Below are 15,393 nucleotides of genomic sequence, written 5' to 3' on the forward strand. Positions count from 1 at the left end.
GAGAAAAAAGATTGAGAGGATAGATAAATTGCCACATGCATCTTAGTATTGGACTTCATGCCTAGAGGTTCAGAGGAGGAGATCCCTAATAAGTTTGTTTTAACAGCAGAAATAAAACATTGCCATGCTGCTTGGGAAGCTAAGTGACGTTCCATCCTGAGATGAAGGTGTGGTAAAGTAAAGGGAGGTGACAGGATGGTGAGATGAAATGAATTAAGGAAAACACATGGTCTTCCGAGAAGGAAATGGAGTTATGAAAAGAGATGGGAAAACCAGTTCTTCCAGGATAATGCCTTTTGTTGGGCCCCAGTGGGAAGCTCATTTGCGGAAGCTGGAAGGATACAATGGGCGCCCAGGTTACCTGACAAGAGGAAAGAGGGCTGAAGGGAAAGGCGAACAGTGTGGGAGAAGGACCAGGGGTCACGTTTTTCTTGGCATTGAAATATTTTCAGATGAGTTATTTTTCAAAAGTTTCCAAGGAGGATCCTCTACCAGTTTCCAACCTCCATTTGGGATTTGAAACCTACAGGAAACTAAGCCCCTTCCCATGACCTCTTTCTTCCTCCCTAAATTAAATTTGGATGCAGAGAGCTGGTTAAGCAGAGGCTGGAGCCTTTGGCTGTGCCTGGAAGTGTGGCCTCTCCCTAATGCAGTCTTAGGGGCTGGTTGTGCTCCCAATTAGTTGTTATTTTGGCAAGTTCAAGGAAGTTGTTTTGGTTTTTGGCAAGTTGTTTAAAGATTGGCTTTCAAGTTCTTCCATCTGTAAAACAAGGAGTTTGGACTAGAATCACTGGTTCTTAACTTTGGTGGCGATGGCGGGGCAGGGGTGGTGGGGGGGAGGGGAGGTGCTGGTGAGGGCTGGTGGTCAAAGTCCCTTGTCAGAATAGGATGAAAATTATAGAACTACTCTCCAGAAATAGGCACCTATGCCTGTTCATATATAATTTTTCATGTAATTTCAGTGGTTCATGGACTCTTCAGTAAACTGTTCTCCAAGGTAGTTTTCCTCGCAGGAGGATTACACTTCTTCACCCCATTTAACTCAGGCATGGGCCAATCAAATGTAAGCAGGAGTTCTGGGTGGCATTTCTGGGTTAGAGATTTAAGAGCAGTGCTTTTGTTTCTTTTTGCACTAAAGCCAGCAACATTCCTGATAGTGGCTTCTCCATCAGGTCTAGGAAGGAGGATGACAGTGGTGCAGCAGTTAAGTCTCCAGCCAACCTTGGATTATCATGTGACATGAGAAAAAAACAAGCCTTTATTGCTTTTAGCCATTAAGATTTTTGGTATTGTCTGTTACCACAGCATTATTTAGCCCATCCTAATTGATACAACCCTGAATCTATCCATGGATGCTGGAGCTTTCCCTGGATCCCAGATCATCAATCCCAAATCTGAAAATATTAAAGTTTTTCTGAAAATTTATGAGTCTCTGAGGTGAACTTAATAATACAATTTCAGAATCTTGAATCACCTGGTTCACACAGAATGTTCACTTGGGTGAAAAGAATATTTCACTTTGGGCTAAGTAATAAAATCCATAATTGTGTGGGTGATTGGAATGAAAAGCTCACCTGGCCCAGCTTCAAAAAGCAGTGAAGGGTTGACTGCAGGCTCATTAGGGAATCTGCCTGCAGGAGGGAGGTAAGAGATTACTCCAGCCTTATGCTGTGGACACTCCTTGGCTACAGTCTAATGTGCAGAAAAAAAGAATCAAGAAAACAAATACAAACATACTTCTGAAAGCTTCAAATGACTAAAGAAGTCAAGAGGCAGGATGTCTGCACTTTGTTTCTATTTATGGAACACAAAGTTTAAACAGAACTCTCCATTCAGAATCCATCTGGCTATGAAAATTGCCTTCCAAGTTATTATCTGCAAGGAAATGGACAGCATTCAAATCTTTCTCTGCAGTGAGTTTGTATTTAGAGATGTTTCACATGTGTTTAATTCACTGATCAATTTTACCTTGTCAAAACAGAATGGTCTGTCAAAAACAGGATGAGGCTCATTAGTGAGACACAGGAGATAGTACAATGGAGGAGAGAATAAACAGACTACCCAGAAATAAGGAAACAAGAGCCTATTCAGGAAGCAAGGGGTAATAGCAGAAAATGATACAGTAGTCATAGTAGACCAAAAGCTAGTGGGACAGCTATATGGTACTGCTACTTAGTAAGTGATACTGATGAGAAAAAAAAAAGAGTGTCAGGAGAGTTTAGGAAATAAAAGTTTTTAGCCTGGAGAAGAGAGTAGGAATTTAACAACTTTTTATGTGTAAGAAGCACCCTAGTATATTTGTAAGAGTGCTGGACTGAGTGGGAGTCAGGAAACCCAGGTTCTAGAAGAAGACCTGGGTCGTTCTTTGTCCTTCTGCTCTGAGCCTCACTTTGTTTGCTCATAAAATGAACAGTTCAGATTAAGATGACTGGTAAAGTCTTAGCCAGCTCTAGAATTTAGAGAGATAGTTCTAGGAAAATGTTGTTCAGTGACTCTACTTCTTCACAATCCAGAAATTTCTAGTACGTGAAAAGTTTCTTGATTAACATAAGGATGATTAATTATTTACTTAAATAAACTTCTAGTGGAATTTATAAAATTTTGGAAACTGTATCCTTAGAGGTTTTTAAAATTCAGATAGAGCCCATCTCTTTGAGGGTTAAGAGATAAACCAGGAGGCATGTTTGAGGTTTCTTCTAGCCATCAAACAATGTAAAAATATTTTATTGTCATCTTTTGAAGGAGACTTTCCCAATGACCAGCCCCTAACAGGAGGGAAACAAAATCCAAATCCAAAATTGTTGGTTTATTGTCCCTGTAACAAATGGGAGATGATACTGTCAACCTAAATAAAGAGGTAAACTGAGGCAAGCTCAAATTACCAGAAATTGAATTTATTTGGGAATAGCAATGGAATTGCAATTTGGGAAATATTCTGTAGGATGCTGCAGGTGAATCTGCTGAGGGTTTGGGGCAAGCTGTATTTATGGACAAGGAGTGCAAAAAGGGGGAAGTCCAGTCAGAGTTCAAGCAGTAAGTTCATTGGCTTGAGGATAGGGAAACATTCTTGGCAGATATACATTGGTCAAGAGTAAGTCTCGGTCTTCTGTAAAGCAGGGATTTATGTGAGATCAGTCTCTCAGATCTTAAGTTCTGTTCTTCTGAGGGCACATGCCTGAGATTCTCCATTTCATATCCTCTGATTCCATTTTAGATTGAAATCCTGTCATAGAACAAAGAGAAATCCAGCAAAAACAAGGCTCTAAGTTTGAGCCATGCTGTATTTTTACTTTGCAAGGCATGGTCATGTCTTACTCACAAGAACCTTGTAAAGGTAGGGCCAGTGTCTGGGGTCCTCCTGCCTCACAGCTGAGCCTGGGAGTTCAGAGGCTGGCCAGTGGAGGAGGTGCCTTAGCCAGCCTGTATTGCTGCCAGTACCACGAGTGACCTGAGAGCAGGCAAGGTTTTATTTTTCCCCAGGTAAGATTCCTCTGACCTTCTGGAAGATGGTGCAAGCCCTATTCTACATGCTGGACAGGAATATATCCAATCAGGAGTGGCTTGTATGTATCCTACTGTGCAGCAATTACTTTTCTTAAAAGGCAGCAGGAGAGGAAAATCCTTTATTGCTGCCCTATTTCAACATGAGTGAAGTGCTGGGCACTCCATCAGCCACTGATTAGAAAATAATGTACAGCCAAGGGTGCAGTTGGGTTGGTGGAAGTTGTCGTTTGAAATGCCTCTGCAGGGTTAACTCTAAACTGAGAGAAAAGGAACTCCTCTAAACCATCAAGGCCCTAGAATGGTTCCTTTAGTCCTGTTTTTAGGAGTGGCTTCCTTAGGGCTGGCCTTCCGCCAAAGTGGGACATTTGAGGTCCCCTCTGCATTTAGCTTTCTGGCAGCTTCTTCTCTCTGGAGTCAACTCTTACCCTTCCGTGGCTGTTTACCATCATCTCCAGGTAGACTTCCCTTGCTGGAACTCATACTCATTAGGTATTTCCTAACGTCTATGAAAATTCTGTACTTTTTGAATGTGAAAAAAATATCAATGATTGCCTTCTGACCATAGTTCATGGTCTACAATATGAACACTGTATGTTCATATTTTTTGCCCATTTTTAGGTTAAATCACTGATAAGTGAGTACTTAGCAAAGCAGATTAATCAACTTCCTCCATCCTAGATGGTATGTGCTTTTCCCACGTGAACATTTCTGAAGTCAAGATGGGTCTTAAAATAATCGATATGTAGATCTGGTGTGGTAGAATTTTCCCTGTTCCCAAGGAGAAGTCATTGACTTGATGGGTTAGCTTACAACTGAAAAGGTATAAGAGAGAAACTATGGAAGTGGAGTCCAAGTAATAATTTAAGTCAATATATTACATACAGCAGAAAATATAGGCTTAGGATTTTAAATGTTATTTATTTTTTCTAGATCATACCTTCATATAATTCAAAATTCAAAAGGTAGAAAAGGAATACATCAAAAGTCTCCTTCTGTCCCCCATCTGCCCAGTTCTACCTGGAAGTCATGTTACCATTTTCTTTCATACTCTTACAGAGATGGTTTATTTATGTGTCAGCATGGATGTATGTAATTCCCCTTATTTATTCAAATGCTAGAATTACTACACGCACTTTTCCATACTTTTCTTTTGATGCAGTAATATACTTTGGAGAGTATTCTGTTGTAGTACATTAAGAATTTCCAGTCCATCTTTTATAATTGGTAATATTCTATGTTATAGGTGTACACTGATTTATTTAACATGTTTCCTAAAGTGAACATCTAGGTTGTCATGAATCTTTTGCTATTATAAAGACTACTCTAGAGAATGACATTGTATCCATATCATTATGTGCAGTGTGAGTAGGATGAATTTTAGAAGTGGAATTGCTATGTCAAAAGATGTGTGCATTTGCATATTTGATGGATATTGCCTGTTTGCCCTCCAGAGACACTTACTGTTTCATGTTTCTGTTAACAATATGTGAGAATGTCTAATTCTGTATCTTGTCAGCACAGTGTGTTATCAAACGTTTTTATCTTTGTTTACTCTATTAGGTAAAAACTGGAATCCCTATGTAATTTTTAAAAATTTTAATTGATATATGATATATTCATAAAAGTATATTTATCATCAGTGTACAGCTCAATAAATCTTCACGAATTAAACACACTGTGTAATGAATACCCATTTCAAGAAACACACAGAACCTATAGCCCAGAAGCCCCAGAAGATTTTATTTATTTAAGAGAGAGAGAGAGAAAGAGAACATGAGCAGGGGAAGGGGCAGAAAGAGAGGGAGAAGTAGACTCTCCACTGAGCGCGGAGCCCAACATGGGGCCTGATCCCAAGACCCTGAGATCATGACCTGAGCCGAAGTCTGCTTAACTGCCTGAGTCACCCAGACGCCCCAAGTGACCATCTTTTTAAAACCATGCATTTTTATTATGAAATAACTTTAAATTGGCTTAACAGAAGTTAAGCATCATTTCATGTGTTTAAGAGTCATTTGTATTTCTTTTTCTTTGAACTGTATGTTCATATTTTTTGCTCATTTTTAGGTTAAACTGTTGATGTTTTTTTTCCTTGATTTGTAGAAGTGATAAGGAAATTTCAGTCCAGAGTAGAAAAGATATGGGCAGTGTGCTGCTCATATCAACTCTGGTTGACCCCTAAGAGTGGATATTCAGCATTTGGAACTCTAGAAAACTAGTAATGAATAAAGCAATTCAATAACTGGTATACTCAGGCCAGGGAGCAGGGCCCGAGGAGCCCATTGCTTCATCTTTCGTTTAACTTGCAAGCTTGGTGGTCCCCATCTCACCCTCCAAAAAAAGCCTGGCGAAGTAGGTTCTTCTGTCAAGTGGGTGTTTTATCCTTAAACATCAAGCAAATATTTTTCAGGTCACCAGTTGAAAACTCTACCTTGTCAAGGGAAAGACCTGTTAAACAGGAATATCTGAGAAGACTCTCGGGAAACATTTGGAAAGAAGCCTTTTCCAGGAGAGAGCTGCCACTCAGGGATGACCACCTGACCAGTGGGTTCCCAGAGTACCTTGTCCCATTCAGCTCAGCCATCACATCAAACAAAGCATCACTCTTGGCCTGGAGGCACTGGTTCAGATAAAAACCTCCCAGGGGGTATACACACAGGAGGGGAGTTTCCCTTAAAAACAAAAGCAAGTAGGAGTTTTCTGGGTTTTTTTGTTTTTGTTTTTGTTTTTTTTCCCCTCTCCTCTTCCTCTGACTGGACCTTAACCTCACACCACATGCCTTCCAGCAAACACTCATCACCCGATAAATCATGTGACCCATTCTGTTTACTTAGAGGTGCTTGCCCAGCTGGGCCTCTAATGCAGACCCTGGTCTGTAACCAACTTCAGAGTGGTTTTCACTGAAAAGGGAACTTCTGAGGACCAGATAAGGCAAGCTCTTCATTTGCATCAAGGCGCTCTGCTAGGTCATTCCCTGGGGGGCTGGGAGAACTGTGAAATGTGAGACAAGGTTTAAGAAGCTGCCAAAAAAACATCTTCTAGAGAACACCAACCCTGTTTACTTCCTACACAATGTGGAGTAGCTATAGAAAGTCTCCTCTCAAAAGTAATAATGGATTCGGGTTTGGGCCCTCATTTAATGTTTCACATTCTGGAATCAACAAAATGCTAATCCAAACATTTTTCACTGAGTGCTTTAGCAAAACCACTGATTGAACTATTTTAAATCTGATTAAAAAAAAAAAAAAAAGGAAAGAAGAAAGAGACAGACTACTTAGAAGAAGGTGGAAGCTGCTTTGATGAGATGAACTGCCTGGCCCCGAGTCCAGAGCAGTGCATCTCAGAGTGGACCTGTGAACTCTCCATGTCAGAATCACCTGGGCTTAGTCCTGAGGAATTGGAACTGCAAGAAATTTGGCTCCAGAAATATGCTAAAAACAAATAAAACAATGATACAACCACACACACACACACACACACACACACACACACACACACATGCACACACACACACTCATAAACTATTTGGGGGAATGTTATGCTTGCTAACATATGAAAACTCCACTTCTAAAAACATTATTTTGAAGAACTAGAAATGGCCCTATTGGGCCATGGACAACCAAGCTGTAACATGAAAAAACTTCTAGAGGGGACAGAATCTTCACCCTGTGATCCACCTTTACAGGTCTTTTGGCCTCCCTTCAGTCCACTTGCCAGCTAGTTATTCAAGATAAATAGGCACTTTATTCATTTTTTTACAAAAATTTCTCGGCCACTTGGAGAGTCCTTGGAGGGCAGATGTCTTGTGCTAGGATGAGGGAGCACTGCAAATGCATCAGTGTCACAGTTTGTGCAGATCCTGAAAGGAGGGTCGGTGCAGGAACTGGAGAGGTGAACTGAGTCTTCTAGACATCTATTTACTCAACCATACCATTACTTTGAATTCCCAGATATCATTTTAAAGTCTGTCCTGTCCATTGCCTCAGGACCCAGTTTCTCTCCTCTGAGTGAATGAATTGGGAACAGAATCCAGTTACAAGTCAGAGCTGCCTCTTACTAACAACCTTGAGAGGGGTCTAGCAATGTTAAATTGTACTTCATCAGATCCAGGCTTGGAAACAAGGTCCCTGCAGCTGTCCTGCTACTCAGGAGCTTCTTAGAGGCTCCTAGAGGCAGCTGGGGATGGTGACAAGCCTGTGGCCGTGTGGTGCCTCAGGGACGCTGAACACTAGACTTTGAGAAGGCGATCTTTGGCAGAGTCCCCTCCACCCCCCACATATACACCTTGTCCACTTTTGGCACTAAAATAATAAGCTGTCTTGGTATGAGGGACCATGGAGGCTCAGACAGTAACAGTGGTAATCAGTGTGGATGAAGGACCACAAGGTTCTCCTCAGTGTTCTAGACTCAAGGACTGTATAATGTATTACGATTTAAGCCAGTAAGTAATAGAATACTCAAATAAAAGAAAATAGGGGTTTATTCTTGCACATGTCAAGAGGTTTCAGAGTAGGGAAATCAATGATATAGTGACTCAGGGGACCAAGTGATGCTCTCGCTCCTCTCTCAGGAGAACAAGATGACTGCTGGAGATCCATGCATCAGGCCTCATGGACAGGTTCAAAGGGAGGAAGGAATGGAGCTTTGCTTCACATGCCTTTATTTTGATTAAGGTGGAACCTGTTCCCCGAAGATCCTAGATTTCACTGTCACCTGCCCATCCCACACTATATAGGGAGGAAGGGTAGATTTGCTGGGATAGACTTAGACTAATTATTTTCCATTCACTTGGGTTTGGGGAAGGGTCCAACTTCCTTGAGTATATCGCTGTCCAACCCTGGAATAAAATTAGGGTTCTATCAACAAAGAGGAAGCATGAAATGGCTGCTGAACAGGCCATCGACTGGTGACAAGATCTCTGTCACAGGGATTGTGCATTATCTTCGGTAGGGAGTTCCTTCTGGATGGCAAGAAAAAAAATGTCCTGTTCTGGAGCAAAGGAGTTAATTTGACTTTAGAAAATAAAAACATCACATTTATCATCTGAGTGTTTTGTTTAATTTTCTGGCAGTAAAATTCATATCTTCCTGTCCTAAAGGTAGAAGTTTGGTGTACAGGTTAGAAATTGGGACATCTGAGTAAACTCTGACTTGGCCAGAAAGTTCCTTTCCTCTGGAAGCCTCCAGCAGGCTCTCCCTGCTTGTCTTTCTCTATGTGCTCCGTTGCAGCAACAAGTGTGTGTTTGACTTGGGGACACTAACATGTATTGGCATTTTTCTCCAGGCAGTTTCTAGTAATTTCTAAGTGAGTTTCTGAAACCTTCAAGCCAGACTTCCTTCTTTTTTCTTTTTATCTGAAGCTAATAAAGCCTGAGTGGTGAGGCATCTTTTAAGAGTCGTGTGTACTCAGCAACTTTGGTGTGTTAGTTTGTCTTCCAATATGCCTTACTCAGGGTGCTTATCTCTTAGAAAGGGAGATTATTACTGCACAGACAAGGCTGGAAACCGCTTCGCTGACAGGTTTGAGTCTTAACAAAATAAACAGTAGAAAAGGCAAAACTGTGTGCAAAATGGCAGGCTTCATTCTCCCTGCAACGGTCAACTGGGGAGGGAGGGAGCTGGAATCAAAACAAGGAGGACCTTTCAGGCATGCTTAGAGAGGCTGGGCTTCCTGTGGAGGAAGGTTGAGGTGGGGGAGATCATTCACATTTCTTTCTGACCAACCAGTTGTCTTTTTGTATAGAGACAACCGTTCATGTTGTCTGACAAGCCATTCACCATACCTGTTGATCTGGTTTATGATTCATGCCTTAGAAGAACCCTAGAGTTGTGGCGATTACTCTTCCTGTTTTTCATACCCAGAAAGCTATACAAATAATAGAATCATGCCACTGAGTTTCTCCTGATCTTGGTTTTGGGACCCAGTTGAAGAGTTTTTTCTTTGGATTTGGCAGAATCAGATCTCTGACCGGTACATGCAAATTTGCAAGCAACTTGAGGACAGGATAGTGTCATTTATTTTTCTCTCTTTCTTCTCAGCATCCCCTAGCATAATACTAGGAAAATACTAGGTCCATAAATGTTTGTCGTATGATTAATGTTTGTCTGTGCCCAATGTAGGGCTCAAGCTCACAACCCTGAGATCAAGAATCGCATGCTTCACTGACTGAGTTAGCCAGGAGCCCTAGTAATTGAAGTCTGAGTTCTTCCACTCTCTAAATGGCTTGGGAGATTCGGGTAGAACCTGCCATTTCCACCATAGTTCAAGAATTCAGGGTAGAGGGGTGCCTGGGTGATGCAGTTGGTTGAGTGTCGGACTCTTGATTTTGGCTCAGGTCATGATCTCAGGGTTGTGAGACTGCTGGAGTTTGGTGTACACGGTGTACACCCCACGTGGTGCTCCATGCTCAGTGGAGAGTCTGCTTGAGATTCTCACTCCCACTGACCTTCCCGCTTGTGCTCTTTCTCTCTCAAATAAGTAAATAAATCTTATCAACAACAACAAAAAAGAATTCAAGGTAGAATTTGAGGGAATAGATAGCTCTATCTCCTTTTGGAAGAACTAGAGTCCAGCTTGTCCCTTTTAATCTAGATGAGAGACCCCTCTCACACTTAGCCTCTGGCTAATAGGCGCTGCAGTTCTTTGGAAGCCCTTCCAAAGAACATAGTGGTCATATGGCCTATTGTTAGGATTTTAGAACAGGAGTCAGGCAGGAATTGAATCCTGATTCCATGTCTTACTATGTGATCTTGAACTATGGATTTTGCTCTTTTTTTTTTTTTTTGAGTTTGCTTTTCTAAATATTAATTTCCTCCCCCATGAAAGAGGGCTTCAAAAGACAGTTGTGAGGATTAAATGGGATAATATATTTAAAGCAGTTAGCACAGTTCCCAGCACTTCACAAGCTCTTGTGACTATTTGTTGTTGTTGTTGTTATTGCCAGCTCCCTATACCAGAACATTTAGAACAAAGAGGTTTGGGTAAAGATCATTTTGAACCTCTTCTCTGAGAGGGTGGGTCCTGAATCCATGAAAATGTATTTACTTGGTCATGGACCTCATTCTGCTTAATTACCATAGATGTGGGTTGAGGTTAGGTCAGTCAAGGATAAACTCACAACAACGGGGTGTGCAGCCCAGCATGGCCACTCTTTGGCCTAGCAGCTGGTAAATGACAATGATTTTCTTCCTTAATTTTGTTTTCAAAGGGGCTTGTTAGGGTACATTTGCTCATATTCTGTTTAATTTTTACTACCAATCTAACTCCCCCTGCCACCAAAAAAATAAAAAAATAAAATGAAAAATAATAAAAGACACTATGTTTAAAGATGACTTTTGCTTGAAACCAACAACCCAATCTTAGGGAAACAGCTGAGCTCGTGGAAAGACCCTGTAGCCTAACTGACATATATCCAGACACCACTTTGTCCACTTCCTGGTTGTATGACCTGTACAAATCACTTGACCTTCCACATTCTTTGTTTCCTCATTTGTAAAATGGTTATAATAATGCTTATCTAATAAGGTTTCTGTAAGAGTTAGAAAGAGTATATATAAAGCATGCCTAGTAAAGATTTTAGGTGCTCAATAAAAGTGGTAGCTGGTTCCAGGATTCTGGTTCTTTTTCAGTCCTACCCAAGACTTAGAGAAAATGGCTTCCCAAAGCATATTAGTAGCAAACACCCACATATGGTGTGCCAGGAAATCCTCTGTGCCCTTTATATATATTAAGTAATTTAGTTCTCTCAATAATCCTGTGAGGCAGGTGGTATTATTACCCCACTTTACAGATGAGGGAAATGAGGCATAGAAAGGCCAAATGTCTTGTCCAAGATTCCATATCTGGTATGTCAGAGTTCCTGCTCCTAGCCACTCTACCAGCATCTCTTTTGGACGACCCATTCAGTGAGAGAGGAGAGGACAAGCCCACCACCTTACCCTCCAGATGATTTGTTGAGTGCCTTAAGAACATAGACATGGCCCCAGGGTGTCTTAAATGAGGTCAGAGGAAGAGCCATGCCCTCGCATAGGGATTTCCCTTTGGTCCTATTAGGACTAAATCTAGCAAAATGGATACTATGCCAATAAAAATTTTAAAAAGTCCTTTTAGAAAACAGAGCCCATTGCAGAAGTTCAGGATTCTGAGATAAGAACCCCCAGGCTGTGTGGCTTAGTGGGAAGTTTCCTAACCTTAGGGTCAAGCAAATCTGTGGGTATATGATATTTGGGGGCTGTGTGACCTCTCTGAGCCTTAGTTTACTGATCTGTGAAAGGAGATTAATAAAACATACATCTTAGCATTGTTCTGGGAATTAAATAAGATGATACACAGAAAGCTCCCTGTCCAGTACAGGAATACTCTGGGTACTCAGTGAAAGAGCATCATACTTTGTACCTTTAGCCATCTTGCATGATTTCCAGAGCAATTATTCTCTCAAGAAACCATCAAGAATTTTGGCATTGTGGCTCTGAAATTGGTGATTCACTGGATTGAAGACTGGACACTTTGCTTTATTAGCCCTGCCTTGAGCCTTGCTCCTGGCCCTTCTGACTTCTGACACCTCTTGGATCTGCTGTTAGCCTAACCTCTGCCAGGCAAACCTGGACTCCTTTAACAGAGCTCTGCTGCTTTCAGAGGCAGCTTAAAGAGGAAGGTGGCAGGGCAGGGAAGAACTTTGGATATGGAACTAGAAAGCTGTCCAGTGTTTAAGTTCTATGTCTACCATGAGCTACAAATGTGACCATTTGTTTGCTATTTGGGGCTTGAGTTTCTTATCGACTAGGAAGGGGAATGTATTAGAGCAGATATTACTGAGGCCACATCCAGCTCCTCCTCAGGCTAGTAGGCTCTTTCCCCAACTAGATTCCCAATACCCTGAATTCACTAGGGAGATTCATGGCGCTATGGCACAGTATTACTGTTTTGGGGGGATAGTGGAGAGGGAGGAAGAGAAAAGCAAAATGGCAATGCAAGATGAGTTTCCCAGACCTCTATGAACTCACTAATAAAACAAAATCATGAATCAGTCTCCCACATCCACTTCCCAAGAAAAAGAATGAATCTTTTTTTTAATAGAGAGATTCCTGCAGCAGCAAAGAAAAGCCTTTAATTTCGGAACCAAAGCTATTTGTTTACTGTCTCAATGTCCTTTCACCGAGAGCTCATCCCACAAACAATAGCAAAGGCAAACGAAAGACAAATGTAGGAAACATTTATATTTATATCCCAAATGTAGGAAACAGCATGAAAATATTGTTAAGGAAACTCAGTAAGTCTCTGCTCCAGGGTATGTATATAGATTTGGTGCCAAAGGCAGCATGGCCAGATGTAAGAGGACATGATCCTCCTGCAAAGAACAAAGGGTAAATATGTTGGAATTCCACTGGGGAGGAGAAGAGCCAGGAGTAATCATTCAGGTGCCCACACAGCAAGCTCTTACAGAGGCCTTGTAGCCAGCAGCCTTTTCTTTGAGCGTCAGTCCAGACACTACTCCCTGATAGCTGTGGGATCTTGGGCATGATTGTAATCTCTCTCTTCCTCAGCTTCTTCATCTATGAAATGGAGATACCAATAGTGCCTAGCTCACAGGGCTACAATAGGAATTAACAACTTAATATATGTCAGTCATGTAGAATTGTGCCTCGTATGTGCTAAATACTTATAGTTAGTATTCTTATTACATACAGGTCTAGGGAGAAGGTCTTCTAATGACCCCATTTTAATGATCTACCACCACTTTAGGGAGATGCTGTAGTATAGTCAAAGTAGTGTTGGCTCTGCTATTGGACAAACACAGATGCAGATCCTGGTCCATCACTTACCAGCCCTGACTCTGGGCAAGGCTGCAGAAACAGTGGGGGCACAGTGGCTCAAGGTTTAGGATGGCTGAGGAATATGGTCCTGCTCCAGGTAAGCTGTGGATACTGTATTGCCCTGACTTGCGGGGCCCCTATTAAGCCTCCTTTCTTCATAAATTACCATTATCGTTGTCATTATTGTCACTATGATCAACTAGATAGAAGAAAAGTGGACATCTGTCATTTTCATCCTCCTAACTTCTCCCCATTCAGTCTTCCATTACCCAAAAAGTGACCATTAGGATGGGAAGGACTTGAATAAACTGATCCTTCAAAGGTGGAGGATTTTTTTAAATTGAGGTAAAATTCACATAACATAAAATTAACCATTTTAAAGTTATCAATTCAGTGCCATTTACTACATTCCCATGTTGTGCAACTATCACTTCTATCTAGTTCCAAAACATTTTCGTCTCCTCCAGAGGAGACCCCATGCCCATTAAGCAGTCACTCCCCATACCTCCCTTCTCCTCAGCCCCTGACAGCCATTAATCTGCTTTCTGTCTCTATGGAGTTACCTGGACCTTTCATATAAATGGAGTCATACAATATATGGCTTTTGTTTCTGTCTTCTTTCACTTAGCATATTTTGGAGGTTTTTCCATGTTGTTAGCATGTACTTCATTCCTTTTTAAGGCTGAATAATATTCTACATTTTGTTTATCCATTCATCATCCATTGATGGACATTTTGCTTGTTTGTACCTTTTGGCTACTGTGAATAGTGCTGCCATGAGCACTGGTGTACAAGTATTTGAATACCTGTTTTCAGTTCTTCTGGGTATATACCTAGGAATGGAATTGTTGGGTCATATGGCAATTCTAGGTTTAGCTTTTTGAGAAGCTATCAGTGTTTTCCATGCTGCTACATTACTTTGTATGCAGTAGGAGCACTTTTATGTTGAAAAATAGTCCTGGTGGCTGGAATTCTATTCTTTCTGATGCAGATTGGCCAGTGGGGTGAAGAGACTGACCAGTGGGTTGGAGGGACAGTAGGTTGGGGACTGGACCTTTCTGCTGCCTTTTTAATCCTTAGTTGTAAGAAGGCACTAACTCTGCCCTTTGCAAAGCTCATTCTGCTAAACCAGTGGGGAAATGGGAGGGAAAAGAGGAGACGACTGTATAGAAGACTGAAGATGACCAAGTCTAAACAAGAGGCCATTCTGTAGACATATTATATGTAGATGGTTTTGAATCCTAATCACTTTCTTGTAAGAGAACTGTGATATTCTTGTGCATTTACTCGTGGTAGTAACTGACCACAATCTTGAAGTCTCTTAGGTATTTGCTGTCTGATGTTTTATTATAAGCAACTTGAAGGGCGGCATATGTCAGAATCCCCTCCTGGGAGGCAGGAGCATATCAGGCCTCCCAGAAGCACTTGCCATAGAGGCCAATGGATATAACATGGGAGCTACTGAGAAGGACAGGACTTGAGGGAGACTATGGAGAGTCAAGGCCAGGGAAGTTGCATGTCTGCCATTAGATCTGAGGGCAGAGGGCAGAGTGGGAGCAGGAGACAGGGAGAGCTATTGGGAGTCAGAGGTCAGGTCTGCAATCCAATAAAGGCAGAGACAAGGGTACTGGATGAGGCATCAGCTATGGATGGGGTTGAATGCTTAGAGCTCATTCTTCTCAGGGATTGTCCCATTGGGGGTGTGAGGACAGCCACAGTCAAAGAGAGAGTCTGGGAGGCAAAGAACAGCCTTTCTCAACAGGCTCCTGTGAGAGTTTATTAAACAAGTGTTCAGAGAATGGTTTAATTTTACCCAGATGTCTTTGCAAAGATATCGATATCATGAATAGATTGTAAAACTCAGGACCTGCAAATGCAGAGTCTCCTTCATCTGCAAATAGTCACCACAGTTCATATTCTTTTCTGTATTGTCCAAAACTGTAATATGAATAACTGGATCTCAAACAGGATTCTCAATTTATTCTTAGGAAAGAAGTACTTCTCATTTTCCTGAAGCACTATAGTAAACAATGCCCCGTAGTGGATAGATGGATATAAAAACCCCAGAGAAGTTCATTCC

General features: G+C 41.5%; 1 long non-coding RNA gene across 1 annotated transcript in view; it reads left to right on the forward strand.

Annotated features, from left to right (window-relative positions):
* Window positions 1–15,393, forward strand: part of LOC144381132 (uncharacterized) — a 364,233-nt gene that overhangs the window by 232,544 nt on the left and 116,296 nt on the right. The gene's annotated exons all lie outside the window — the stretch shown is intronic.

Source organism: Halichoerus grypus, chromosome 2, assembly GCF_964656455.1.
Source record: "Halichoerus grypus chromosome 2, mHalGry1.hap1.1, whole genome shotgun sequence".
Classification (NCBI taxonomy): domain Eukaryota; kingdom Metazoa; phylum Chordata; class Mammalia; order Carnivora; family Phocidae; genus Halichoerus; species Halichoerus grypus.